The sequence below is a fragment of the Mauremys mutica genome, chromosome 20 (assembly GCF_020497125.1).
Source record: "Mauremys mutica isolate MM-2020 ecotype Southern chromosome 20, ASM2049712v1, whole genome shotgun sequence".
NCBI lineage: Eukaryota > Metazoa > Chordata > Testudines > Geoemydidae > Mauremys > Mauremys mutica.
In genome coordinates, this window is record NC_059091.1 from 18054063 (window position 1) to 18079562 (window position 25500).

General features: G+C 50.3%; 1 pseudogene; it reads right to left on the reverse strand.

Annotated features, from left to right (window-relative positions):
* Window positions 1-1826: 1826 nt before the first annotated feature.
* On the reverse strand, window positions 1827-25011 carry LOC123353723 (annotated as a pseudogene).
* Window positions 25012-25500: the final 489 nt, after the last annotated feature.

Consider the following 25500-nt stretch of genomic DNA (forward strand, 5'->3'; position numbering starts at 1 on the left):
GTGTTAGTAGCAGGCACAGATGGAGCATGTTCACCACCATCTCTGGCTAATATGTCAGACGTGTTAGTCATGTAAAAGGGGAGATGTTTTGTTGGAGGCAGGAGAACACTTTTATCCAGAGGTCGGTTAAAGCAGGATGCACAGCTCCTGAGCCTGGAGGAAATCCATGAACCCATTAAGTTTGAATCTGATGAGGACGTCTGTTGAGGAGGCAGAACCTGGATCCACCATGGGGATGAGGCATGGCGCCAGGAGCATGTTTGCAATTGGGAAACCTTTTGCCCTTCACACGGATTGGCTTGGAGTCTTGGTTAGTCTTAACGCACATGCTCCACACCCAGAATTCATGGGGTGTCTGTGTATATTTTAATGTCATGCACTGCATACCTCTTCCACATATGGGGCAGCTGTGGCAGAGCCAAGAACAGATGCACATCTGCCATCGCGCCGCACGGTCATAGCCATGTGACTATCCTGCAGCTCAAGCAGAGAGCTGAGACCTACATTAACCAACTGTTCATTGTGCAGCTACATCTCAACCCAGGCCCTATTCTGCCAAGGGCCAATGTGCAGTGAAAGAGGTGAAACTTAAATCTATTTTTAGAAAAACTTGTACTGAATTAGGCCCTGAGCACACCTCCTTTTTGGAAGTTCACAACCACTTTTTCTGCAGCTCTTCCAAAGTGAGCAAGATGGCTGCGTTGCCTGACACCCTTCCACATACCTGAATCTACAGGGACCATTAGGCAACATCTCCTTAGAACGACAAAGCTGATTTTCACCAGCTGAATATCTGAATGGTGCTGAGGAGATAGGAGAGAGATGGTGAAAGTCCAACATCTTAACCAAAAAACTATCCTAAGGCAGAAGAGCTGAATTTAGTTCCTGTTCTGCTACAGGTTCCCTATGTGACTTTAGCCAGGTTACCTCATCCTCTGTTCCCCCTCTGTCTAACAGGGGTAATAATCCTTCTGTTCTCCCATCTTGTGTCCATCTTGTCTACTTATCTTGTAAGTTCTTTGGGACAGGGATTGTCTGACTATGTATGTACAGCACCAAGCATTGTGGAACTGTACATGCCAAGATAATATAAATAAATACTGGTGAACAGAAATGGGATGACACAGTCACTGCTCTCAGGTTGGAGAAGTTTCTTATGGAAAGATGACATCAGCGAATTTCATAGTGTTGTGGGGACAGCATGTTTTGAAAACAAATTTTCTTTAAAAAAAAGTAGAAGAGCATTTAGTGGTGCAATGACAGTGCTGGAGCTGAAAATCTATTACAGGCCAGGTCCTCAGCTGGTGTAAACTAGTGCATTTTCAAGGATCCTTTTGGGCCTTGGGCAGCAGACAATAGCCATGAAGCAGTGTGCTTCAGCCATGCCCTCAGCAGCACCTCCACCCCACCATTCACAACCCCCCTGCCAGGGCTGGAAGCAGGGCTAATGTAGAGATTTGATGCCAGTTCTACAGCAGCCAGGAAGGACTCCTGCACTGGAGGGCTAATCAAAGGGCCATTTCTGCCCACTTTAAGACCCCTTTACATTGCCAGATTGGCATAAAGAGGCTTTAGAATTGGCCCTAGGTTTCCAGGACAGGCAGAATGTGATAGCAAACCCTCAAACCAAAGAAGCAACCAAGGTCCATAAGCAGGTTATTTTATTCTTTGCACATTACAGTGAAACAGAGAAGCTAGCTCATACACATAGCAAGCGAGCCCTTCCCCCCCACCCCGCAATGTGTGCTTTCCCTAAGAAATAACTGCTCTCTGACCTGGGATCTGGCCCTTTAAATCTGGGAGAGACTCCCAGATACAACCCTAGGGTGGCCTTTGAATTGAGGAGTTGTGGATTTGGATCAGAGAGAGGATTTGGTCCAATCCCGCTTCCCCTTCCAGGTTTTGTATGTAGTTGCGATGAAGAATGGCAGCTGAAGCACCTGCAACACTGGCACAGCAAAGCCGGCTGTATGATAAACATCATTGGTTGGAGAGGTGATTTGTTTCACGGAGATGAAGTGGAGGGCTCTCCCCAACTCACCTGCCAGCAAAAAAATATATACATAAAGTGCCAACCCCATGGGAAAACTCCAGTCAACTTCAATGGGATCAGGACTATTAAGGACTAGTGCCGAGTCTGAAAAATTCAGCCAGCCTCCACTGAAGTGACATCAGGTGCAGGAAAATAACTTTTAAAATGTAGACAAAGCCCGCTCCCTTCCCCCACCCATGCACAGGTAAGCCATAAAGTAGCAGTTTATAGAATCATAGACTATTTGGGTTGGAAGAGACCTCAGGAGGTCATCTAGTCCAACCACCTGCTCAAAGCAGGACCAACACCAATTAAATCATCCCAGCCAGGGCTTTGTTAAGCCGGGCCTTAAAAACCTCTAAGGGTGGAGGTTCCACCACCTCCCTAGGTAACCCATTCCAATGCTTCACCACCCACCTAGTGAAATAGTGTTTCCTAATATCCAACCTAGACCTCCCCCACTGCAACTTGAGACCATTACTCCTTGTTCTGCCATCTGCCACCACTGAGAACAGTCAAGTTCCATCCTCTTTGGAACCCCCCTTCAGGTAGTGGAAGGCTGCTATCAAATCCCCCCTCACTCCTCTCTTCTGCAGACTAAATAACCCCAGTTCCCTCAGCCTCTCCTCTTAAGTCATGTGCCTCAGCCCCCTAATCATTTTCGTCACCCTCCACTGGACTCTCTCCAATTTGTCCACAACCCTTCTCTGGGGGGGGACCTAAAATGGACACAATACTCCAAGTGTGGCCTCACCAGTGCCGAAGAGAGGGGAATAATCACTTCCCTCTATCTGCTGGCAATACTCCTACTAAAACAGCCCAATGTGCCGTTGGCCTTCTTGACAACAAGGGAACACTGCTGACTCATATCCAACTTCTCGTCTACTGTAATCGCCAGGTCCTTTTCTGCAGAACTGCTACTTAGCCAGTCGGTCCCCAGCCTGTAGCAGTGAATGGGATTCTTCCATCCTAAGTGCAGAACTCTGCACTTGTCCTTGCTGAACCTCAGATTTTTTTTGGCCCAATCCTCCAATTTGTCTAGGTCACTCTCGACCTTATCCCTACCCTCCAGCATATCTACCTCTCTCCCCAGCTTAGTGTCATTTGCTGACTTGCTGAGGGTGCAATTCATCCCATCATCCAGATCATTAATAAAGATGTTGAACAAAACCGGAGCTAGGACCAACCCCTGGGGCACTCTGCTTGATACCGGCTGGCAACTAGACATGGAGCCACTGATCACTACCCATCTAACCAGCTTTCTATCCACCTTATTGTCCATTCATCCAATCCATATTTCTTTAACTTGCTGGCAAGAATACTGTGGGAGACTGTATCAAAAGCTTTGCTAAAGTCAAGATATATCACAGCCACCACTTTCCCCATATCCACAGAGCCAGTTAACTCATCATAGAAGGCAATCAGGTTGGTCAGGCATAACTTGACCTTGGTGAATCCATGTTGACTGCTCCTGATCACCTTCCTCTCCATCCAAGTTCTTCAAAATGGATTCCTTGAGGACCTGCTCCATGATTTTGCTGGGGACTGAAGTGAGGCTGACAGGTCTGTAGTTTCCTGGGTTCTCTTTCTTCCCTTTTTAAAATATGGGCACCATATTTGCCTTTTTCCAATTGTCCAGGACCTCCCCCAATTGCCACGAAGTTTCAAAGATAATGGCTAATGGCTCTGCAATTGCATCAGCCAACTCCCTCAGCACCCTTGGATGCACTAGATCTGGACCCATGGACTTGTGCATGTCCAGCTTTTCTCAATAGTCCTTAACCTGTTCTTTCACCACTGAAGGCTGTTCATCTCCTCCCCATACTGTGTTGCCCAGTGCAGCAGTCTGGGAGCTGACCTTGTCTGTGAAGACCGAGGCAAAAAAAGCATTGAGTACTTCAGCTTTTTCCACATCTTCTGTCACTAGGTTGCCTCCCCCATTCAGTAAGGGGCCCACACTTTCCCTGACCTTCTTGTTGTTGCTAACATACCTGTAGAAACCCTTCTTGCTGCCCTTCACATCCCTTGCTAGCTGCAACTCCGATTGTGCCTTGGCCTTCCTGATTACACCCCTGCATGCTCGAGCAATATTTTTATACTCCTCCCTAGTCATCTGTCCAAATTTCCACTTCTTGTAAGCTTCCTTTTTGAGTTTAAGCTCACCAAAGATTTCACTGTTAAGCCAAGCTAGTCTCCTGCCATATTTGCTATTCTTTTTGCACATTGGGATGGTTTGTTCCTGCACCCTCAATAGGCTTCTTTAAAATACAGCCAGCAATCCTGGACTCCTTTCCCCCTCATATTAGCCTCCCAGGGGATCCTGCCCATCAGTTTCCTAGGGGAGTCTAAGTCTGCTTTTCTGAAGTGCAGAGTCTGTATTTTGCTACTCTGCTTTCTTCCTTTTGTCAGGATCCTGAACTCAACCATCCCATGGTCACTGCTGCCTAGGTTGCCACCCACTTCTACTTCCCCTACCAATTCTTCCCTGTTTGTAAGCAGCAGGTCAAGAGGAGCACGGCCCCTGTTAATAGAGGCTGCTCTAAATAAACCAGAAATGTCCACTTCCAGTCAAAGGTTGTGGTGTCTCGTGCTGGGACTGGAGCAGGGTTTTTTTTTACCAGATATAAGGCTCCACTTTTCCTTCCAGACAAAGCTTCTGGATCCTTTCCCAGTAGAGGTAACGGAGCCAGAGGAAATTCCATACAGTTCTAACTCTCCGGTGGGGATGGCCCATCTGCACTGACAAGATTTCCACACAGGTTTTGGTTTGCAAGCTTCCCCAATTGGATAATTACCCAGCACATTCCACAGTGAGTGATGCATGGAGCTTGCAAAGAAGCAAAGGAAAGGGAACGTGAAGGTGCGCAAGTTCTAGGAGACCTGAGATTCTCCCTTGATTTGGATGCAATTGAATCTCACTAAGACTCCCAATGCCGTTCTCAGATGAATTAAAACAAGCATGTGTCACTGAGGGGACAAAGCACCTCAGGAGCTACAACAGACCCAGGTGGATGCAACTTTTGGATGCTGGTATTGGAACAGAATAGAGGATCTCTTACCATCTTGGTTCTAGTAGTGACAGTGGACCTGGACAGACTAAAATTTTGAGTTGTGGGGCTGGGTTTTCTTGTGCCTTTAATCCATCTCCTGTACTCCTGTCTCACCTGGAGAATAAGGGACATGGTCACTACATTATGTAACTAACACCCTCAGGACAGGCCACTGCTAGGCCCGTGAAGTCACTGGGTGGCTGATGAGGGGCCGTGGGCATTACCTGGCGATTGAGGAGACAGTGCACCAGGAAGATGAAGGCTCCCTGCAGGCTGTTGACAATGGTGAATAAATACGCCATGACCATTTTTGCTGAGCCAATTTGAAAGAGACCAAGACTCCATGTGCAGCCCAGAATGAATAGTTGGGTGATAGCTTTAAAAGTCAGTAGCCTGGATAAAGGCAGATGGAGAGATCCCGTTATAACGACCCTATGGTGAGTGACTGAGTCAGGGGGCTCAGAGCAGTGGGGGGGGGGAAACAGCTGGCACCCACTTTACTGTGTCCTAGGGTTACTGTCAAGACAAACACAATGGCAACTTACGCCAATGAATCCGAAATAAAATTTTGTGCCCAACCATCTCCCCCGCAACATACCTTCCCCTCCCACAGGTGGCTCTTCCAAAGCAAATGGTTCATCCTCTCATTACGTGCATGCCACACTCTGAATGTGCCCTAGAACTTACTGCAAAAGCCTCACTGATCTAGCAGTATCTTCCATACGATTACTTCCACTGACTTCAGCGGGCTTTGGAACAGACTGCAACTGTCATCTCAATATCCATCCAGGGACCAACATGATGCACATGGCAGAAAAGTATGTCCCTCAATGATCTTTTACTGCTATAGACCTCTCCTCTCTCCTAACCTGACCTTTCAATTGCCATCCTGGTTGTGCTGTGTCTAATATAAGGTCCGATACAGCATACCCTTATTCATGAAAATTGTCCTTATTTTGGTAGATGGTCCCATGATGTGACTTGGGGTTTATCAGCTCCTTGGGCCATGAGACTGTTACTCAAACAGAAGGTTGCCAAGATAACCTGGAAACCCTACAGTGGCATGTGCTCAGCTGTATGGTAACTGCAATCTGTTCTGAATCCCACAGGAATTCCCATACAGGAGGCTCACTGGACCCTTCTTGTAGATGTAGTGCTGTCCTACCTGGTGTCTTTGAGAGTGGACACATCTTCATTAAGGGAGGAGAGTTTGTCTTTCAGGATCCAGAGGGTTACAAGAAAAAATGATAAATTTATCTGTGGAAATAGCATGAAAGATTCCTTGTAAAACATGCCAGCCAAGGCCAGTCTCTCTGGGAAGAGATGGCTGCAGAGCAGTGACTGCTCATCAAGTGGGTCATAGACCATTCCCTGCCAGATCCTGGTCCCAGGCCCTGCAGGGATCTGTTGGCATAGGCAGGGCTGCAATGCATCACATGTGATCATACAGCCAGAGGGCCACATTCTGCTCTTATCTGAATCTGGAGGGACTCCACTGATTCCAGTGGGGTCTGCAGTTATTCCTGATTTCGAGCCGTGTGATTTGGCCAAAAGCTTCTAGATCCTGTCTCTAGAGTGTTCCCTTCAATTCTGAGGCTGAAATTAATTCTTAACCTGCTGCCTGAGATGGGCAGGAATCTGCAAGGATATTTGCTACTTTTATCTCTTGAAACACATGTACCCTTCCATCCTCAAACTCCCCACACTGCAGCCACCTTCCCTTCCCCCATCGCTTGGGTTCCGTACCAGCCAGGGCAGACAAGGCAAGGGACAAAACTATCCTCATTCTGGCAGAGGTCCCATTTGCTTCCATGGCAGCATTGCATGAGTAATGACATATTACAATTATTATTAATCATATTACGGAGAGAAAGATTAAATGGGATCTTATAGGACTCTCAACTTAAATTCTCTGGGAGATATTCTTCTCTTGGCTCCACTGGAGTCCACAGGGTTGCAGAGGTGAGAGGAGAATGGGGCCCTGTGGTTCTGTGAGGTACCCACCAGGATTATGGCACAGACTGGTCCCAGGAAGCTCCAAATAAAGCCTCTCTTCAGGTTGAGCCAGCAGCTACAGGGAGGATAGATGTAGAGGTACAGTGACATTAACACAAATTCTTACTAATTTTGGCTGCTGGGGTAGAGAAGCAGATTGTTCCAGGGTAAATATAGATTCAAAGGGAATCGCTCAAAAGTTCTGGAGTGTCTCAAAACCACATTCTGATTTTAGAGGGCCTGAAACCAGCGGAGTTACTCCAGATTTACACTAGTGTAAGTGCTCTAGTGCTCAGATACTACAGTGACTGGCACTGAACAGATGTCTTCATGGAGAGAGAGAAACAGGAGCAGAGTCTGGACAGCTATGTCCCATGGTGCTCTGAGATGATGCATCCCATTGTAGAGAAGTTCAGGACCCCTGGATGATGCAGGACACACAGAGGTTTGGTGGATTTGAGGGGAATCGTCAGGACTTTGTACAAAGCACTGAGGACATTTTCCTGCCCACCCAGTAGCACAAAAAACAGCCAGGGATCTAGAGTCAAGCTGGCTTATGCCTCCATCTTCATCATCACTAGTGACTCTGAGCCATGGGAGGCATATTATTGGGGTGCACTTTAACTACACTCCTTGGGGGCTCAGTGTTATTGGTGAGGGGGGAAAGGTCCCAACTTTGGCAGTCACATTGCAGGTGGATTTACTAGAGAAAGACCTCAGCCAAAGTCAGATTTGGTGTACCCCGGTGCAACCACATGGAAGTCACATCCTGACTCCCCTTTGGGATGGACTTGGCACTTACTATTGGGGAGTTCCATAGCCATCTGAGTTGAGTGCTGCAGAAATAGCCACCACCAGGGCTGGGAATCCATAGCCGAACAGGTATATGAATCTCTTCCTGAACCGGCTGGCGCTGGTGTAATTCACGACCTTCAGGTTCCTGACAGTGAGGAAGAGGTGCAGCCCCTCCAGGAACATCCAGCTGAAGCAGGCCAGGAAGAGGTAGTGTAGGAAGCCAGCAATGACAGCACAGACCACCTGAGGACAGGACGAGAGAGAGCTCTGGGACACTGCTTCCGGGAAGGGAAATACTGAATTTGGAGGTGGGAGGACTTTTGAGAGGGTCACATAGGGCTTTTTATTAACACATCTCTCCAGTTACAGAGCTCTCCCAGAGACAATATGTTCTTCAGTCTATGGGGGGCTTGTCTAAGGGCAAGCTGGCTGGCCCTTTCAATCATTCAGAATCCAGCCCGGTCCTGATCTCCACTCAGAAAAGATGGTTTCTGGGGGCTGTAATTCCCAAATGAATCATGGAAATTGTTGGATACTGTGAGGAATCCTAGGAAAGGGAGCAGGGACATAAACACGTTCCCGGTCCTCATAACAGGGAGAGACCTGGAGGGTGTAGGTTCTCTTCTCTATATCTGCTTCAGGGTATGGGTGTCTTGCATCTGCCCATCAGTCTGGGGACAGAGAGGACAGGCAGGGGACTGTGACTCTGCAACTTGGGGTTCCTTTGTCTGAATGATGGAGCCAACAAAGAAAAGGGAAGGACTAGTTTCACCCATAGAGATTTCTTTTGGAGGGGAGTAGATAATTATTTCTGTGGGACTAAAGAGCATGGAATAAATGTTACCGTCCAGCTGAGGGTATAAAAAGGTGCTGGGGTGAGGGGAGCTTTAGAAATGCTGACAGAGGATCTGGACACGGCTCAATTTTCAACCAAGAATAAAAGTGGATAACAGACCCGAATGCCGGTGCGGGTCACTGAGGTGAGGAAGAGCAGGTGGGCCAGGAAGAGGCAGAGGCAGAGCTGCAGGTGGAGGGAGGTGCTGACGTTGCGGATGGAGCGACACAGGAGGAAGGTGAGGATGGCGAGGAAGAGGCACAGCAGAGAGATGGTTAGTCCCACGTAGGTGATGATGGTCAGTGGGTCACTCTCCTGTAACACAGCAAAGGGAGAATCACCAGTGAGCCCTGTGATGCTATATGGAATATGGGTGACCATTTATATTATGGATACTAATATTACAAAATTGCAATGACTCTTACAAGATATGGCATGTAAGGTATCAGTAGAAAAGTTATGATTTGCTAAGTATGATAATCTTGTTTATATGTATGTATCATCTTTGCATCGTGAGTTATAAATGTGAGAGATATACCTGTGCTGTGTTTCTGGGTGACACCCCTAGACGGATTGGCATCAGCACTATCCAGTCTGTTTGATGGCTCATCAAGAGTAATCAGCTATACCACCATTTCTCAAACTGGGGTCCATGGGCCCCTGTGGGTCCACGAGCCCTGCTGACCAAGTCCTCCACCTCCCTCCCAGTGCCTTCTGCACACCAGGGAACAGCTGTTCAGCCACATGCAAGAGGCGCTGGGAAGGAGGGGGAAGGGCGGGGATAGGGATGCTTGGGGGAGGCAGAGGAAAGAAGCAGGGAAGAGGAGGAGCAGGGGTGGAGCTGGGGCTGGAAGAGGTGGGATGGGGTCTTGGGGGAATGGATGGAAAGGGGGTGGGGCCTTGAGCTGAGCAGTGGTTTGTGGGTCTGCAAAAAATTTTAAATCAAAATGGGGATCCTCGGGTTGCTAAAGTTTGAGAACTGCTGAGCTCTACAACGAAGCCATTGAGAGAAGCCAGGGGCTATGCCCATGAGTCAGCAGGACATGTAGGGACTCCAAGTACCTTTCCATGCCCATGTGCTGTGAGCTTGTGTTTGGGACAGAGGAAGTACAAGTCACATGGAAAAGGATAGAAAAAGGCAGCTGCATCACCTCCATTTTGTCTTCAGTCCTGCTTCTCACCTCTGCAGTAACTTTTCTTCAAACGGAAGCTTTGAACAAAGGTCTGATAGACCCATCTAAGCTTTGGGTGTGTTCCAGAGGGACTTTACAAGCCAGCAAACTCACCAACGCTGCTAAGAACCTGATATATGGACCTTGAAGCCATATGTATCGGATTGCTTTGATCATTTAACAGCTCTCTTCTCTTTTTTTTTCTTTTCATTTATAATAAAACCTAAGTTTTAGATACTAAAGGATTGGCTGGTCATGTGGTATTTTGGGTTAGATCCAAATGAATATAGACCTGGCAATGTGACTGCCCCTTTGGGGATCAGAAGAACATTTTGTTAAGTGAATAGAGTTTTAAGTAACTTCTCACTTTACTGGACCTCTCTGCTGATTGGGAGCCAGAGACTGGAATGCAATCAAGGGGGCTGTGTGAGTTCTCTTTTACAGCTTCTTGATAACCAGTGTGGGGGATCCAGAGCACAGACTGACTGGTTGGTGATTCTAACTACAGTGTCAACTACCAGTTCAGGGGGAATCTGCTCTCCTTTTGCAGCCTGCCATGACCTTGGCATTGTCAGTGTGGGCTACTCTAGGGACCTCGGATCACAACCCCAGCCCAGCCCCCTTGACCCTGACCCATCCTGTATGGCCACAGATTATACCCTGACGTTCCGACTCAGTGTTCATTCAGCAAAATTCCCACTGATTTTGCTCAGATCAGGAGCTCAGAGTCCAGCCCTTTGATCTGAGTCTGACAGTGAGATACCTCAACTCCGGTGTGACCCATAAGGAGTGCGAAGCTGGAGAGATGGTCACAGCTGCAGATGGTGTGAGTGCTGTTCGTGTGGAGAACAGTGCAGCCATCCTCAGCCCAGGTGCCTTTCCCAGCGATGAATTTCCAGTGAACGCAGCGAGTCTCTTCCTCCTCTTTTATTGTCTGGAAAGAAAAACACCCCATCATCATCCTCACTGGATCCTGGGGATAACACTGTTTCTTTTATCACACATCTCTAGTAGACCATCATAAACCTGAAATCACCAACGGCTTCATGGCTCTCATTGTGCTGCACGTAACAGCCATTTGGGACTTCCCATTGGCAGTGGAAATACAAGCGAGATCTTCCAGCTCCAATAGCACAAGCCCCCAATCCCAGAGCTAAAGTGGTAATTTCCTTAACTGTGAGCACTGTGGGGTCTATGACACACAATTGTGCAGTTCCAATTTGAGCCATTAAAAGGCATTCACACACCCGCCCACAAATACCCACATGCACTCTAGCGAGTTCATCACTTTATCAAAGAAGGCATCATCTCATGCTGTTTCCCTGAACTATAGGGCAGAGTCTCCCAAACTGTGGGGTGCACCCACCTAGGGGGACAAAGAGGAACCTTCAGAGGGACATGACAGGTCCTGGGTCAGCCCCCATGGGGGGCAGAGAAGGAGCACCAGCCAGCCGCTCCCCACCCTGAGCTCTGCTCTGGTCCCACCAGTAGCCACATCCCTGACTTCCAACCCCATGTCTGGCACCATCCCCAGCTTCAGCATGGCTCCACTCCCAGCCCCAGCCCCTTGCAGCTCCATTCCTGGCATGGCCAGGGGCGGGGCTGGGAGTGGAGCTGCACCTGGCCATGGGCTTGGCTGTTGGCCCACACCACAGCCTGACTGATGCTCTACTCCCAACCCCAGCCTCGTTCCCCGGCCATGGCTCTGGCCCTGCTCCTGGCCCCAGACCCACCCACAGCTGCATCCCCAGCCTCAGCCTCCTTCCACCTGTCTGTGTCCTGCCCCACCTCCCTCAAGCCGCGGCCCCGCTCCTGGCCCTGGCTCAGGGGAGGGGCGCGAAAGGGTGGGGGGGAGACCCTCAAAAGTTTGGGGACCATTGCTATAGGGAGTTGCTTTCCAATTATTCCTGCTCTAAGGGGTGAGCCAGGCACAGTTGTTACTCCAGAGCGTTTTACATGGTGAATCATAACCCAATCAGGCTGGTGAGAACCCTATGTAACATCCTCCACCAAAACAGCCCCCGTGTCAGGGCTGAAGAAGCTCCCTCTCTTTCTCAGATAACTGTTTCTCAGTCCAGAAAGGCAACAGAACTCAAATGCCCTGCAGGAGACGCACCTTTTAAGTGACCAGCTGGAGCCCCGGGCACAGAGCAAAGTAAAAGGCTCGACACTCACCTGTCTATGGCGCAGGGTGAAGTTCACAGGTTTGAGGAGGTCCATGGGCCTCCCATTGCCAACAGCCCCACTCACCACCCTGGAATTCAGGTGAAAATTTCTCAATTTCTCATCAGTCGTTAGATCTCCCTCGTTGAGAAATCTCTTGTCAATGATGGAGCCCAGGGTGGAGTAAGAAATAAAAGCAACAGCCCAGGAATCTGAAAACATGTGTCATAAGTAGTTAGTTAAGGGTTAAGGTCTACCTGTAAAGGGTTAACACAGACCTGGTGAAACACCTGACCAAAGGACCAATCAGGGAAGAGAATTTGAAAATCCCAGAGAGCGGGAACTTGGGTCTCTGTGTTCTTTGTTCTGAGTTCTTAGCCGTCTGGACCTACACCAGACCAGACGCTTAACCAAGTCTGCTCATCTCTCTGAACTAATTTCTGCTATTCAAGCTAGTGAGTATTAGAAGTACTGGGTAATTGCATATAAGAATCCTGTGTCTGCAATTCTGTGTGTTTGCATTGATTATTCGTAATTTTGCCTGTATTGTTTGTACTGAGGAAAAGGGAGAAATTTCTCCAGGGATTAATAAGATTAGACCCTATGAATGTCTATCTTGGATTCATAGAGATTGTGTATTTTTTCTCTTCTTTCTTTTATTCTTTTAATAAACTCTTTTAAGTTCAGGACTTGGTTAAGTTCCTTACCTGTGGATTCAGGGGAAGGAAGCTAGGCACCACTCGGTGGAGACAAGGGTTGTCTCCAAGCAGAGAGAGAGCAGGAGAGGGAGGGGGGAAGTGGGCTGCTTCCCTGTGTGTAGAGATTCAAGGGGTTTGAATCTGGGTTCCCCAGGGGAAGCTTGGGGGACAGGCAGTGCGTCAGACACGTTAACCTGACTGGTGGCAGCGAGAAGGAATCCTACCCTAAGGGTTAGGGTGGGGGGAGAATACCTGCGGGTCCCCATCTTTGAACCCACAAGCTCAAAGTGGGGGTGAGATCCCAGGACATGGTGGCAGCGGAGTTTCGAACCCATTGTTAGAAGGAGTTTTTTCAGCTGGGCTACGCTGAAGGAAGCTATTCTCTTCTTCTAGAGCAGGAAAGCAACCTGAGAGAAGAGGTAGTTTACTAGTCTTCTGTTTCTAAGTGGTATTGTTAGAAGCAGTTCCAGCAGTTTGGCTGGAGGGAATTAAGTTTCCAGCAGGCTTTGTTGAAAGCAGTTTCTTTCGGGTGGCATAGAAAAGCACCTTGGAGGAAAAGAAAGTGTGTGCATTCCTTAGGTGGGGGGAAGTGCCCTCACAGGTTGCAAGGAGGTGTGTCCCTCCTTTGTGTGATCAGGATTCCTTGGGTGGGGGGAGTGCTCCTCCGAGCTCATCCCGTCCAACAGGGAAAACAGGTTTGGTGAGGAGAGAGAGCTCCTGAAGCCAGTTTTTTTGTCCTGTGACTTTTGAAATGCAGAAGCCAGGAAGCCGAGATTTTCACTAGTCTTTTCTCACAGAGAGACAGAGAGTTTTTTAGATTTTCCCTGTTGCTCAGTACAGAACAATAGAGAGTTGCAACACACAATTTGCTATACACAGGATTAATTACCCTTTCTCTACTCAAGTTATCATAAACAGGGAGGGGGTGTCCAGCACCCCAAGGCACAGATATGACGGAAACAAGTGACCAACTAGAGCTTGCTCGATTGCAAATAAAAATCCTGGAAGCCAAAGAGAGAGAACACCAGATGGCCATGGCGGCCATGGAGGCAGACCAGAAAGCCAGAGAGGCAGACCACATCAGACAAATGGAATTAAGAGAGAAAGATCTGGAAATCCAGAGGCAGGCTCTGGAAGTAGAACAGGCTAAGCAGCATAATCCACCACTCCATCCACCTACTTATCACACTTTTCGGAAAAAATTTCCCGCCTACAAGGCAGGGGATGATGTTGAGGCCTTTTTAGAAAACTTTGAGAGGGCCTGTATTGGATACCATCTTCCTAAAGACCAATACATGATGGAGCTGAGGTCACAGCTCAGCGGACAATTATCCCTTGTGGCAGCTGAAATGCCTAAAGACCAGATGGACGACTTTCCACTGTTCCTAACCAAGGCCAGACTCAGAATGGGCATCACCCCTGATCACGCCCGTCAGCGTTTCAGAGCCCAGAAATGGAAACCAGAGATGTCATTTCCAGAGCACGCTGCTTACCTGGAAAGACACTATTTCTCCTGGATATCAGGATCCAAGGTTGAGGAGCTAGATGACCTACACCTCCTGATATTGATGGAGCAGTTCCTAGATGGTGTTCCTGAGAACATTAGACGCTACATCCAAGATGGTAAACCTAAAACTCTCACTGAGGCAGGAGAGATTGGAGCCAGATGGATGGCATCGGTAGACAACACGAAAGCTACTGCCAAAGGGAGCGATTCACACAAGGTACCCACCGAGACTAAACCTTACCATCGAGGGCCAATCAAGCCCACACCTACAACCCAAGCACAGTCACACCCTACCTCTTCTTCTACCTCACCAGTTTCCAGTAAACCAACACAACCCCGTGACCCATCAAGTGGGCGATGTTTTGGATGCAATGAACTGGGGCATATCAGAGCCAAATGCCCAAAGAACCTGAACCGGGTCCAACTCCTTGCACCTGCACACCAAGGAAACCCGGAAGTAGATATCTCTCAAATACCCATATGCTTTAGGGAAACTTTGAGAGTGGACGGAAAGGAAGTTATCGCATGGAGAGACACTGCAGCACATGTGTCAGCTATCCACCGAACCTTCGTGGACCCCAAATTCATCAACCCGAAAACCAAAGTGACAGTTCGCCCCTTCATGTCAAAACCTGTAACATTACCTACAGTGCGTTTACCTGTCCAGTACAAGGGCTGGTCAGGGACGTGGACTTTTGCTGTCTATGACAATTATTCTGTCCCCATGATACTGGGCAACCACTTGGCCCATCACGTTGAGCCGCCAGAAACAATGGGAGTGGTTACACGCAGCCAAGCCAGACGAGCTGCTGCACCCATACCTGTTCCTGAGCCATCCACCAAGACCCCGTCTGTGTTACCAGAGACCCAGACAAAGGTGGTGGAACCGGATCCCATGCCAACACCTACAGCAGCCATACTACATCCAGTCCCAGAACCGGAACTGGAAGAGCAACCAGCGCCAGCACCGGCGCCAGCGATTACAACTCCACCGCCAGAGGGCGACAACGGGCCTGAACTGGAAAAACCAGCACACAAGCCTACCCTAGAGGCTCAGCCGGAGCCTGAAATAACATCTCGTGGACCAGCGGAGAGCGGTTCACAGTCAACAGAAACAATCTCATCACCTACATCACTTCCAGAGGAACTGGTGTCTCCCGCCTCAAGGGAACAGTTCCAGACAGAGCAGGAAGCTGATGACAGCCTCAAGAAAGCATGGGCGGCGGCACGCAGCAACCCACCGCCTCTCAGCTCCACTAACCGATCCCGGTTCGTTGTGGACCAAGGACTTTTATACAAGGAAAGTCTTTCTGGTGGACACCAGGAGGGCTGGCATCCTCAAAAACGGTTGCTAGTTCCGACGAAGTACCGGGAAAAGCTCTTAAGCTTAGCCCATGATCATCCCAGTGGCCATGCTGGGGTGAACCGAAGCAAAGACAGGTTGGGAAGGTCCTTCGACTGGGAGGGGATGGGCAAGGACGTTGCCAAGTATGTCCGGTCTTGTGAGGTATGCCAAAAGGTAGGAAAACCTCAAGACCAGGTCAAGGCTCCTCTCCAGCCACTTCCCATAATTGAGGTCCCATTTCAGCGAGTAGCTGTGGATATTATGGGTCCTTTCCCAAAAAAGACCCCCAGAGGAAAGCAGTACATACTGACTTTTGTGGACTTTGCTACCAGATGGCCGGAAGCAGTAGCTCTAGGCAACACCAGGGCTCAAACTGTGTGCCAGGCCTTAACTGACATTTTTACCAGGGTGGGTTGGCCCTTCGAGATTCTAACAGATTCGGGAACAAATTTCCTATCAGGGACCATGAAAGACCTGTGGGAAACTCATGGGGTGCATCATTTGGTTGCCACCCCGTACCACCACCAAACTAATGGCCTAGTGGAAAGGTTTAATGGAACATTGGGGGCCATGATCCGCAAATTCGTCAATGAACACTCCAATAATTGGGATCTAGTGTTACAACAGTTGCTGTTTGCCTACAGGGCTGTTCCACATCCCAGTTTAGGATTCTCACCATTCGAGCTGGTATATGGCCATGAGGTTAAGGGGCCATTACAGCTGGTAAAGCAGCAATGGGAGGGGTTTACACCTCCTCCAGGGACTAACATTCTGGACTTTGTAAGCAACCTTCAAAACACCCTCCGAGACTCTTGGGCCCTTGCTCGAGAGAACTTAAGAGATGCTCAAGCGGAGCAAAAGGTCTGGTATGATCGACATGCCAAGGAGCGGTCCTTCAAGGTAGGAGACCAGGTCATGGTCTTGAAGGCGCAACAGGCCCATAAGATGGAAGCGTCCTGGGAAGGACCATACATGGTCCAGGAGCGCCTGGGAGCTGTTAGCTACCTCATAACATTCCCTGATTCCTCTTTAAAGCCTAAAGTGTTTCATGTTAACTCTCTAAAGCCCTTTTATCCCAGAGAATTACAGGTCTGTCACTTTACAGTTCAGGAAGGAGATGACACCGAGTGGCCTGAAGGTGTCTACTACGAAGGTAAAAGAAATGGTGGTGTGGAAGAGGTGACCCTCACCACAACCCTGCAACGTCTGCAGCGTCAACAGATCAAGGAGCTGTGCACTCACTTCGCGCCCTTGTTCTCAGCCAACCCAGGACGGACTGAGCAAACCTGCCACTCCATTGACACAGGTAATGCTCACCCGATTAGGACCCCACCCTACAGGGTGTCACCTCATGCCAAAGTTGCTATTAAACAGGAGATTGACAACATGTTGGAGATGGGTATCATCCGCCCTTCTACCAGTGCATGGGCATCTCCAGTGGTTCTGGTTCCCAAACCAGATGGGGAAATACGCTTTTGTGTGGACTACCGTAAGCTCAATGCTGTAACTCGTCCAGACAACTATCCAATGCCACGCACTGATGAGCTATTGGAAAAGTTGGGACGTGCCCAGTTCATCTCTACCATTGATTTAACCAAGGGATACTGGCAGGTACCACTAGATGAACCCGCCAGGGAAAAATCTGCCTTCATCACCCATGCAGGGGTGTATGAGTTTACTGTGCTTCCATTCGGACTGCGGAATGCACCTGCCACCTTCCAAAGGCTGGTGGATGGTCTACTAGCAGGATTGGAAGACTGTGCAGTTGCATACCTCGATGATGTGGCCATTTTCTCTGATTCATGGCCTGAACACCTAGAACATTTAAAAATGGTTTTTGAGCGCATCAGGCAGGCAGGACTAACTGTTAAGGCCAAAAAGTGTCAAATAGGCCAAAACAGAGTGACTTACCTAGGACACCAGGTGGGTCAAGGAACCATCAACCCCCTACAGGCCAAGGTGGAGGCTATCCAACAGTGGCCTGTCCCAAGGTCAAAGAAACAGGTCCAATCCTTCTTAGGTTTGGCCGGATATTACAGGCGATTTGTACCACACTACAGCCAAATCGCTGCTCCACTAACTGATCTGACCAGAAAAACCCAGCCAAATGCAGTTAAGTGGACTGATGAGTGTCAGGAAGCCTTTATCCAGCTTAAGGCGATGCTCATGTCTGACCCTGTATTAAGGGCCCCGGACTTTGACAAACCCTTCCTAGTTACCACCGATGCATCTGAACGTGGGGTAGGAGCGGTACTAATGCAGGAAGGACCGGATCACAACTTCCATCCTGTCGTGTTTCTCAGCAAGAAGCTGTCTGAGAGGGAAAGCCACTGGTCCGTCAGTGAAAAAGAGTGTTACGCCATTGTGTATGCCTTGGAAAAGCTACGCCCATACCTTTGGGGACGGCAGTTCCAGCTACAAACCGATCATGCTGCACTAAAGTGGCTTCATACTAACAAGGGAAACAACAAAAAACTTATCAGATGGAGTTTAGCACCCACCTAGGGGGACAAAGAGGAACCTTCAGAGGGACATGACAGGTCCCAGATCAGCCCCCATGGGGGGCAGAGAAGGAGCACCAGCCAGCCGCTCCCCACCCTGAGCTCTGCTCTGGTCCCACCAGTAGCCACATCCCTGACTTCCAACCCCATGTCTGGCACCATCCCCAGCTTCAGCATGGCTCCACTCCCAGCCCCAGCCCCTTGCAGCTCCATTCCTGGCATGGCCAGGGGCGGGGCTGGGAGTGGAGCTGCACCTGGCCATGGGCTTGGCTGTTGGCCCACACCACAGCCTGACTGATGCTCTACTCCCAACCCCAGCCTCGTTCCCCGGCCATGGCTCTGGCCCTGCTCCTGGCCCCAGACCCACCCACAGCTGCATCCCCAGCCTCAGCCTCCTTCCACCTGTCTGTGTCCTGCCCCACCTCCCTCAAGCCGCGGCCCCGCTCCTGGCCCTGGCTCAGGGGAGGGGCGTGAAAGGGTGGGGGGGAGACCCTCAAAAGTTTGGGGACCATTGCTATAGGGAGTTGCGTTCCAATTATTCCTGCTCTAAGGGGTGAGCCAGGCACAGTTGTTACTCCTGAGCATTTTACAGGATGAATCGTAACCCAGTTAGGCGTGGTGAGAACCCTATGTAACGTCCTCCACCAAAACAGCCCCCGTGTCAGGGCTGAAGAAGCTCCCTCTCTTTCTCAGATAACTGTTTCTCAGTCCAGAAAGGCAACAGAACTCAAATGCCCTGCAGGAGACGCACCTTTTAAGTGACCAGCTGGAGCCCCGGGCACAGAGCAAAGTAAAAGGCTCGACACTCACCTGTCTATGGCGCAGGGTGAAGTTCACAGGTTTGAGGAGGTCCATGGGCCTCCCATTGCCAACAGCCCCACTCACCACCCTGGAATTCAGGTGAAAATTTCTCAATTTCTCATCAGTCGTTAGATCTCCCTCGTTGAGAAATCTCTTGTCAATGATGGAGCCCAGGGTGGAGTAAGAAATAAAAGCAACAGCCCAGGAATCTGAAAACATGTGTCATAAGTAGTTAGTTAAGGGTTAAGGTCTACCTGTAAAGGGTTAACACAGACCTGGTGAAACACCTGACCAAAGGACCAATCAGGGAAGAGAATTTGAAAATCCCAGAGAGCGGGAACTTGGGTCTCTGTGTTCTTTGTTCTGAGTTCTTAGCCGTCTGGACCTACACCAGACCAGACGCTTAACCAAGTCTGCTCATCTCTCTGAACTAATTTCTGCTATTCAAGCTAGTGAGTATTAGAAGTACTGGGTAATTTCATATAAGAATCCTGTGTCTGCAATTCTGTGTGTTTGCATTGATTATTCGTAATTTTGCCTGTATTGTTTGTACTGAGGAAAAGGGAGAAATTTCTCCAGGGATTAATAAGATTAGACCCTATGAATGTCTATCTTGGATTCATAGAGATTGTGTATTTTTTCTCTTCTTTCTTTTATTCTTTTAATAAACTCTTTTAAGTTCAGGACTTGGTTAAGTTCCTTACCTGTGGATTCAGGGGAAGGAAGCTAGGCACCACTCGGTGGAGACAAGGGTTGTCTCCAAGCAGAGAGAGAGCAGGAGAGGGAGGGGGGAAGTGGGCTGCTTCCCTGTGTGTAGAGATTCAAGGGGTTTGAATCTGGGTTCCCCAGGGGAAGCTTGGGGGACAGGCAGTGCGTCAGACACGTTAACCTGACTGGTGGCAGCGAGAAGGAATCCTACCCTAAGGGTTAGGGTGGGGGGAGAATACCTGCGGGTCCCCATCTTTGAACCCACAAGCTCAAAGTGGGGGTGAGATCCCAGGACAACATGAAATGAGGCCTCATCATAGAGACAGGGACACTGAGACAAAGAAAGAGCAAGCCAGGTGCCAAAGGTCACAGCGAGTCTGGGGCAGAGCTGGGAACAGAACCCAGGAGTCCTGGCTAGCAGTTTGAGCTTTAACCACTAGAATATGTTGCCTCCTCCCTCTTCTTCCACAGAAGTGCTTCTGTGCTGGAAACATCCAGAGTGCTCTATGTGAGTGTGATTCCTGAAGTGCACTAACGTACATTAAAGCACACTAGGGAACCTTTAGTGCACACTAGTAGGGTCTATGCAGACCAATTAATGAACAGTATGTTAGTGCCCCCACACTGCACATTATCCAGCTAGGCAGACAGCCCTAGGTGAAAGGCACTGAGGTGAAGCCATAGTTTTTCTTGGTTAGGAGAGGCAGAGGGTTTGGTTAGTGAGGAGCTTTCCCTGGTGCTAAAGAATTAAGAACCAGTCCCAGTCAGGTCACACTGCCCTGCAAATTGCAGTAAAACTGGTAAATATCATCCTGGTTCCATTCCAGGAAGTCAAACACGTCAACCTGGGGCCCAGCTGGGCTCATCATCAGGACGTCCTGTGTTGGGCCAATGGCTCTCTGATCTTTCCATTCTCTGGACCAATTCACATGCCCATCAAAGCTTCTCTCTCCTCCCTGCCCCTCCCATTGCTTGGTTTTCATGCTGAGGGACAACCAGGAATGAAGGGCTCTGAGAGCTCAACGGCCTGAGAAACACTGGCTCAGCCAACAAGGTCCACACTAGTGTCAGGATAACAGAGGTGAGCGAACCAGCCTGGGGCACGGGGAAGGGGAGAACTAGGGATGGGGTTTGGTGTCTAGCTACAGGGGCGAGTGCCTGCAGGGCCGGCTCTAGGTATTTTGGTGCCCCAAGCACGGCAGGCAGGCTGCCTTCATTGACTTGACTGCGGGAGGTGCCCGGTCCCGTGGATTCAGCGACATGCCTGTGGGAGGTCTGCCAAAGCCACGGGACCAGCGGACCCTCCACAGGCAAGCCGCCGAAGGCAACCTGCCTGCTGCCCTCGCGGCGACCAGCAGAGCGCCCCCCGTGGCTTGCCGCCCCAGGCACGCACTTGGCATGCTGGTGCCTGGAGCCGCCCCTGAGTGCCTGGGAAGCATCGGGATGGTACCTTCTGTGGGTGCTTGGGTGACCGTATCGCAATGAATGTCCATTTTCTCCTCTTGAGCTCTCAGCCTGAAGACCTCATCACAGGGACCTACAGTCGGGACAACGAGGCGTGTCTCGATAGCTGGGGAGGGAAATGGCAAAGCCTCTTGCTGCAAGCGCAAGGCAGGTTTGGAGCTCCACTCTCTCTGAATCCCACCACCCCTCCCCCTTTCTCCTCACCTCCATTTCTCTGTGTTTCCCTGAGCCCCTCTGGCTGACCTCCTATGATCCATCGTCCCTGTGTCCCCATGAAGATGTCACTGTGCCAAGAGGCAGAAGGCAACTTCTCCCTGCTGCCTCACCTCTGCGCTTTAGCAGGGGAAGCAGCAAGAAGGGGTATTGCTGGGGCAGGGAGTGAAAGGAGGACGCAATGGCAGCTGCCTGTGGTGACAGGAGATTGGCATCGCTTTTAACACCCTCTCAGGCAGCTGCCATTGCTGCAAAGCCCCAGGGCTGGGCTTATGGGTGGCGGGGAGCATAGGCTGGGGAAGGCTGTGCCTCCCCAAACAGCCTGGCGTGGACCTGCCCATGCTCTGCCTCCAGGTCCCCTCCTACCTGCTTCCAGTTCCCTTCCCGCTCTTCTGTGGCTGAGGGGCTGGGGCAGGCAGGCTGGGGCCGGTGCTCACAAGGCCCAGGGCTCGGAACCCTGGGGCCAAGGCCATGCCCTGTCACGCCGCCCATCTGCCCGACGCTGCAGTTGGGGGCGCTCCGGCTGGAGCAGCGCGGGTGGGGAGGGGCTTGCTCTGGGCTGCAGAGGAAGAGAGGGAGTGGAAGGGGAGGGGTTGGGCCCTGGGCAGAAAGGGAGGTGCCGGGGGCTATCCTCTCTCAATGGCTCATTCACCTGCCACCCATGGCTGTGTTATAAACCCTGAAAGAGCGGCAGCGAGGCTCCAGTGGTGTTCTGCATTGGAAAGAGTATAACACCCTATCTCACAGCCACCACCAGGCGATGCGGGAGCCTCCCGTATTCCTCACCCATAGACTCTGTTGTCACAGTCTGAGTCCTATTCTCCGGCGACTTCAAAGCAGCCATCAGTGCAGCTAGTTCCACACTCTGCAGGAGGAACGTCACGGCAGAGACCACTTCCCCCTTGCTCTCGTTGCCACCAGCACTGAGGGTGGAGCTATTCAGGAAGGAACCAAAGGGGCGAGCAACTTCCTGGGATTGGGAAAGGAAACACCCTGAGAAGGAGGGAGGATTTCAGTGGTTCATGAGCCACATTCTTCAGACTCCCAGGGGAACAATGACCCTCTTAGGGACATACGGGTTCATAGTGACCTTCCCCACTCGGAGGGACTGCAGCATTCTCAAGGAGGGAGCCCTTTACTGAGCGAGTGAGGCTACTGAGGTTTGCTCATGACTCCATTGTAAGCTGAAACCAGGATCGGGCTAACACCCTGTGTCATTCACTCCTCATCCCTGGTCCCTTCAGTGTACATGCCATAGAACTTTGCAGCAAATCAGCAGGCATCTAGGTTCTCCCTGTGTTGCCCCCGGAAGGAATTTCGATCTTCCTAGGACCAGCTGGGACAGAACACAGATCACCTGCTAGAGAGCATGCACATGTGCATACACACCCCTGAAGAGCAGCCACAATTCCCCCCAAAGTTAGAGTGCTACTCCTGTGCTCAGGGCATTTGCCCATAGAGCGCCCACACGTGAGTGGGCAGAACCTCTGACCTTCAGTGATACTGCTCTGTCCTCTGCATACATGGTCTCCAAATTCACTAAGGTTGAATTCATGAAGGAGCAAAATTCACTGTTGCTGCCCTGCAGAGCAATCAGAGGAAATGGGTTATTTCTGCAAGCATGGAAACGCTACCCAAAATTAAGGTCAATGGTTCCACAGAGTGATCTTGCTTTGACCTATGGCTGGCTGGCCGTCCCACTGGAATGCCCACAGATTAAGACATGTGAAGGCTCAGTGTGGTGAAGCCCACAGACACGCTGACATTTCACATAGTATTGAAGCTTTGATGCATATTAATGAATTTCTCCTTCCCTTCCTCACGGGGGTTTGTAAGGATTATTTTGCTCCTTCTATAAGTGGGGAACCGATGCACAGAGTGACTGAGCAAATTGCCCAAAGTCACACAGTGAGTCTGGGGCAGGGATGGGAACCAAACTCTGACTTCCTGTATCCCTGGCTGGTGCCTTAACTGCAGAACTCTGATGTACAGTGAGGGTGTCACACACCTAAGCATGATACGGTCGCGTTTTCAAAAGCACTTTCTGTTGCACTGATTCTGCTCCCACTGAAGTCAGTGGTAAACCCTGCATAAGCTGAGAATCCTCAGGCTCAAAGTTTTCTGTGTGCTGCGTGAAAACCCTCAAAGCCCAAATAAACCCCTTCGACATACCTGCAGAAATACATCTTTGCACATCTCCAATGGCTCTTTCATCTGTAGAGTCTCAGTCTGGGATTTAAAGGTAACATCTAGCAACAGAAAGGGAGGCAGGACAATTACATCAGGTCAACATCTGCGGGGCTCAGGTTTTCCAAACTGTCTTGTGACTTGAGACATCTTAAAAGGGCCCTGACTTTCAGAAGTGCTGAGCAGTCACCCTCTGACAATCAGGCCCCTTCAAGGTCTCAGGTTAGGCAACCAAAATCACAAGGGAATTTTGAAAATCTTGGCCTAAGTGACACACCTAAGGCCACACACACGGACTCTAGGACAGAGCTGGGAATGGAAGCTTGATCACTTGAGTCCTAGCCTAGCATTTTAGCCACAAGGGGCGTCCTTTCTTCCTACAACAATACAAAGCTGATGATCTACTGAAACCCAGCAGGTGTTTTCTCCCTTTAACTCCATTGATCCCTTAAGCCCTGTCTATCTGACAACTTTCAGCTGAGTCTGTAATCAGTTAGCAATACATTCGGCCCTGAAAGCCTGGTGTGTGTCCACACATCACCTGGTTAATACTCGCTTAAGCTTTGCCTGTGTATCTCGTTGATCAGTGTGTGTTATGTGTCCTCTAGGGGCTGGTCCACCTAGGGTCTGGTTCTGCTACAGCTCCTAGCTATGGGAGCTTGTTCCATAGTGGGTCATGCAGTTACAAGGTCAGATACCATCTCTTGGTGGGGTGGATCAGGGCCAGCTCTACAGTTTTCGCTGCCCCAAGGAACGCGCTGAATTGCCGCCCTGGGCGGAGGGGGGGGGAGGGGCAGTCCGTGTGCCCTTAGGGCGGCAGGCGCGTTTCCGCGGCGGCGCAATTCAGCGGCAGCTTCTATGTTTAGCTGAAGCCGCCCCGGACAGCTGAACATAGAAGCTGCCGCCGAATTGCCGCTGCCGCGGAAACGCGCCTGCCGCCCTAAGGGCACAGAGACTGTGTCTCCCCCTCCCCCGCCGCCCGCGGTGGCAATTCGGCGGGCTGCTTGGGGGCAAAATAAGGGGGACTGACGCCCCTTGCAGAATGCCGCCCCAAGCACCAGCTTGGAATGCTGGTGCCCGGAGTCGGCCCTGGGGTGGATTAACTATAGTGACAGAAAAAGCCCTTCCATCACTGTACCAAGTGTCTACACTACAGTGCTACAGAGACACAGCTGTAGCGCCGTAGCTGTGCTGCTGTAGCTTCTGTAGTATGGACATAGCCTGACTAACTGTGGCTAGGGGTGGCCTAGGATGGCATGTTGGGCCAAATTCTCAGCTGGTGTAACTCAATGGAGCCCTGTCAGAATCAAACAGTCTTTACACCAGGCCCATGGTTGCCTTCCTAGTTGTGACACTGTTTTCTTTGCAGCGTGGACACAAACTGTGGCCAAAATCAATTTAAAACCCATGCTACTCACTCTTCCTGCAGGAACCCGGAATCCCATAGCTGTCCATGGTGGCAGTGCCAACACTCAGGAGCGCAAATGGAGAGCTGGGATGTTCCACAGCATGGGAGCTCGTGCCAGGTCCAAGCGGATGCATGCCCCAAACGAACTCAGTGCCAGGGACTTGGTTCCATGCCACATCACTTAGAGGCTGATTGTCTAGGATGATGGCACCAATCTCTGATGTATTGGCCACCATCAAGGCAAAGTTCTCGAAGCCCTTCTGGGAATTTATAGAATACATCCGGCAGTAACTGGCAACATCTGGAACATTCATCAGGAAGGCGTGGGAGGAATTAGGGACAGCTGCGCCCACGCTGTAGAACACCACCTGGATGCCCACATTAGCAGAGATGGAGACTGGGATCGAGGGCTTGACAGGACGCTGGAGTACACTGCCTCCGGCTAGAGTAACAGTCTCTGGCTTTTCCCCTCGTTGATACAACACAGTTGTGCTCTGGGAAGCAGTGATGTAGACCATTTCATCTACTTTCTGCCAGGGTAAGGGAGGAATGATGTATGTTGTACCCCAGCTGCAAACTGGTAGGAGCTGCTCAAAGACATGGTTGCATTTTGTGTTATTACAAAA